Raw genomic sequence first — 5,000 nt, forward strand, 5'->3', positions numbered from 1 at the left:
GGATGGAGAAAGAGTGGGAAGGAAGAGAAGGAAGGGAAGGGGAGGAGAGGGAGGATTGATTTGAAAAGCATAAACACTGTTGCCTCCATATTTGTCCTGGGATCTGCTAGGACCTTTTTCACATAGCTCAGTTTTCCTTGTTCTACCAAAAGCATCCCATCATCTCCAAAGCCCTGAGCTGCCTGGAGTCATCCTGGAAGACCATAGAGCAAGGAGGAAATGGCAGCTTTGTGTACACCAAGGCGTTGATGGCCTATGCTTTCGCTCAGGCGGGGAACCAAGATAAGAGAAATGAAATCCTGAAGTCACTTGATAAGGAAGCTATAAAAGAAGGTAGGAATGTGTGTTCTCATGTGTGTCTTCATCCAGCTCGAGTGTAGCAAAATAGAGGAGAATATGTAGTGTGGAAAGAGCATTACATGTCAGTCCATCTCTATGGTACACTGAGGATTTTCCTTGGGCTGCCGCATTAAGAAATGTGCCTTCTATACAAAAGCCTTCTGCTTGGTATTTCTGATAGTATGACCAAAATCAACAAATACAATATCACAGTAGAACACATGCAGGTCTAACTCTGTTACAAAGGTGAATGTAGTTAAAGCCCAGCTTTTCTCTGCTACCTATAAACCTACCAGGAGCAGCAAAGACTAGGAAGAACACAAAGAGGAAAGTTGCATCAAGGTTTTGTTATTTAAGTGGCAACTCTGACCCCACTGGGAAACTTTACTAAGTCATTTGGTTTGAAAGCTGAACAAGTGACATTTTGTTGGGTGTAAAGGAGTTAATGAGTAAAAGAATCCTGTCTGCTACTGTTTCCTCACCAGCTCTGCAGGAGAACCAATGAGGATGGAATTTAGTGAATAACTTAAGACATTTCTGTCCATGTTTTTTCTCAATCACGACCCATAGCACCAAGTGCAGGTTTCTACTTCAAATTAGTAAATGTGGGCATATTGTGAGTGAAATTTTTAAAACCTCCTACAACCTTTTATAGTTCCTTCTTTCTGCATATGGACATGCAGTCATTGACCACTCAGTCTTTTCATTATTTCTCTATTTTTTCCCTAAGACAACTCTACCCATTGGGAAAGACCTCAGAAACCCAGAGAATCTGAGGACACATTGTATAAACCCCAGGCGGCGTCTGCTGAGGTAGAGATGAGTGCTTATGTTGTTCTGGCTCGCCTCACTGCCCAGCCAGCCCCAGCCCCTGAGGACCTGACTTTGTCAATGAGCACCATCAAGTGGCTCACAAAGCAGCAGAATTCCCGTGGTGGCTTCTCCTCCACACAGGTCAGTGGTTTTTCTTCAAAGTCTCCATGGACTAAGGGGATTTGAACAAGAGATGCAGGGACCATAGAAAGATGAAGAGGAGAGACAAAGGACATGTTACTCAAGAATATTTTGTGTCTGTAGGAAGTGAGGCCTCCTGTATTCCATAATAAATTGCCCTAGTACCTGTGCCTGACCACAGGGGTTCTCTTCAGACCACAGTTAATGAAACAGGCCTACGTTGCCTAGAACTTCTAATCCAGATTCAATCCTTAATATAAAACAAAAATCCTGGAATATCCAGAATCCTAGACATAGTTTCCACACTCTAGAACAGCATGTGGAGACCTAAGATCAAACCGACTTGTCTATTGACCTACTGACCTTAGGTAGGGCTCTTTCCCTTTTCCTGATAGACTCTCCTTAAACTTATGGAATGGTAGATCACTCTCATGTTATCTTCAAGCTAGCCAGAGGTCCTGCTGCCCTGCTTTACCTCTTGATACTTGGGAAGAGCTAGGATTGTAAACTATTCACTTTATCATCTAGACAGTATAACTCTCACAAGGTAATATCTCCCACCTCCAAAAATATACATCTACTGTACTAACTATAATGTATTCTGGGAATATAGTGCAGAATTAATCCCCAGAGAAGTATAGTGAGACAGTAGGTCCTCTAAAGGAGAAATACAATGTACAAAAAGAATACTTCCATGATACCAGCCACCATGCTTCGAAGCTCAGCTCTTTCCCACTCTCCTTTCAATAGACAGTGTTGTGATTATAAAACCCTTGATGCATGCATCTGCTGTATTGTTGGACTCTGTTCTCAGGACAGCATCTAGAGCTCCCTGGATAAGGAGGGATCATGTGACAGAGATTCTTCCTGGAGCATGCAGTACACTTGCACAGAGCATGCCACTGAGGAACAAGGCTGTGAAGAACAACACTAGATCATAGTTATTTTCTATTTAATAAGACTGAATCAGGACAGGCACTTGGCCATGCTGTTTGTATGTCTTGATGGCTCAGCAAGGCCAAAAGCAAGTTTGTTGAGGATAGCAGGGGCGTGATTTTGTGGGAAGATGGAGGGTGTAACCATGGGAACCTGGGACAATTGGAAGAAAAACAACCAATGCTGGGTGGAAAATCTAATTTATATTTATGTTTTCTGCTGGCTGTAGGGGTGGATTTGCATATGCTAGGCTATTCTAAGGAGGAAAAAACATGTGAATGTTTTTTACTCTCAAATATATTCTATATAAAAGCCTGAAATAAAGTCTAGAGCTCAAATAATTAGAGACAAAATCTCCTGACAGTTTGTCAGAGCTAGAACGAACTTTGGGAAGAGCTCAAGACCTTCCAAATGGATGTTATCCTGAATATTTTTATTCATTCCTGTCAGGACACTGTTGTGGCCCTCGATGCTCTGTCCAAATATGGAGCAGTTACTTTTTCCAGAAGCCAGAAAAATACTTTGGTGACCATCCAGTCTTCAGGATCATTTTCCCAAAAGTTCCAAGTAGGGAACAGTAATCGCCTGTTACTGCAGCAGGTCCCATTACCAGACATTCCTGGGGACTATACCATCAGTGTGTCGGGTAAAGGATGTGTGTGTGCTCAGGTAAGATGCTGGGAAGTTGTGGGTATGCAGCTGTGAGCCTCCTTCCCCAAAATGGAGAGTCTGGCTTTGCCTACCTGCACACATTATGCTCAGATTGGGAAAAATTGATCCAAGGACGCAGTACAATGAAGGTGAAGTATTTCTGTTCACTACTTATCAGACTGCACTGAGATACAACATGCAATTGAAGAAGCAGGAGGCTGCATTTGCTCTACGGGTACAGACAACACCTCTAACCTGTAACAATCCCAAAGGCCACAACAGCTTCCAGATCTCACTAGAAATCAGGTATGCGATAGGCATGTGTCTGTGTCTCTGTATGAGCATCTGACTCTGTCTCTCAGCTACCATAGGGCTGTCTTCCTAGAACTCCTCATAGAACAGGTTTGAAGGTATCTAAAATGGGTGTCTTCATTAAAAGTTTTGCTTTGTTAAAAAAATGAATAAAAATACTGAAATTCAGCTAAATGAACAATGAAGAGTTGTAGAATCATAATTTCTAATAAGTCTACTTTTAGAGTTTGTTTCTTGCCATTTATCATAATAAAATACTACATCATTCTTTTCCATGAGACCTTAACATGGGTTATTCTTCAGCAACAAAGAATAGTCTTCCTGTTCTTTTAAAATTCCATTTATTTTTTTGAAGGAAAAGACATTCAGTTCTTCCAACACTCATCAATAACTTCATACAAAATATAACCTGCAACAGGGTCCAACTGCAGAAACTGAAGAGATCTTGGATGGAAAGAATTCATCCAATCCATAGCGTGACTTATCATTGTACATATGCAGTTGTGTGTGTGTGTGTGTGTGTGTGTGTGTGTGTGTGTGTGTGTGCAAGCACATGTGTGTATGACAAAGGACAATGTCAGCCATCAGCCCTTAGGTTCCATACAAACTTGTTTTTGATATTAGGTCTCTAACCAGCTAAGCAGACTGTTGTCTCACCAGCATACCTGGCAGATCCAGCCATTTTAATGCACTCTCCAGATAATTTTGTTATGAAGACTATTTATATTGACTATAAAGGCCATATATTTTTAAGGTATGGAAAAATCACAGAGGCTAGATCAGGAATTGCTGCTGGACCACAAACGTGGCAAGATTCAAACTATTAAAATGACTCCTTCTGTCCACTTCTCTGGTCTGTAGTTACACGGGGAGCCGTCCAGCCTCCAACATGGTTATTACTGATGTGAAGATGGTATCTGGTTTCATCCCATTGAAATCAACAGTGAAAAAGGTAAGCTGAGATGAGATGTTTGGATTCTCTGTATCCTCAGACTAGGTCCTACCAACACCGTCATAGTTCTGTCAACCCATGTCAAAGCAATGTTAGAACTCACTTAACACACTTGATGTTGTTAAAATACTGATTGATATAGGTATGGATTGTGATAGCAGCAAACACAAGAAACATAAGAAAGGTGTCTGAGTTCTTTGCGTTCTCGATCTAGCTAACAGTATCTTTTAAAGTGTAATGAACCTGGTCAATAATGATTCAATGGAAAAAATTATTAAATGCCAAAATTGCAGGTATATTTTTAGATATTTTAAGAACTACAGAAATTAACAAGGTAAGGTTGATAGCAGAGCTCAGAGAATATTGGGTAAGTAATGCCAAATGGATGACTATTTTTATGTTTAAAAAAAAGTCAAAAATAACTATTACTACATCAGATCATATTCAGTCAGGCCTTTAGTAGAATAACATTCACAATTTTCTAAATATATGTTCATTCTTACTGGAAAGACTTCTTCCCATTCCTTTAAGTGAATTCAATAACATCCCCTTTTTATCACCTGTAGTCTCACAGTTCATTTAACTCTCTAACCCCCAAGGCTTTTGCTTTTGCAGTAAAACGGGGGGTTTTCTCTCATTTTCAGCTTGAAAAATTAAAGTACTTGAGCAGAACAGAAGTGAGCAACAACAACGTCTTATTATATCTGGATCAGGTACGGTTCCTTCCTGCCTCCTTAGACATGGCAAGGTGGACAGTCTTTCTTGGTGAGTCCATGTGGGAAGCCCATAGCAGAAGAAAACCAATTCTAAAGGAAGCCTTTAGAATTAGAGGTGCATTTCCTCATATTACGTGATT

The 5,000-nt window shown here is 40.6% G+C and overlaps 1 pseudogene; it reads left to right on the plus strand.

The window, feature by feature from the left end:
- LOC114615389 overlaps positions 1–5,000 on the plus strand; it is a 75,187-nt pseudogene that overhangs the window by 68,347 nt on the left and 1,840 nt on the right.

Source organism: Grammomys surdaster, unplaced genomic scaffold, assembly GCF_004785775.1.
Source record: "Grammomys surdaster isolate TR1022 unplaced genomic scaffold, NIH_TR_1.0 126660, whole genome shotgun sequence".
NCBI lineage: Eukaryota > Metazoa > Chordata > Mammalia > Rodentia > Muridae > Grammomys > Grammomys surdaster.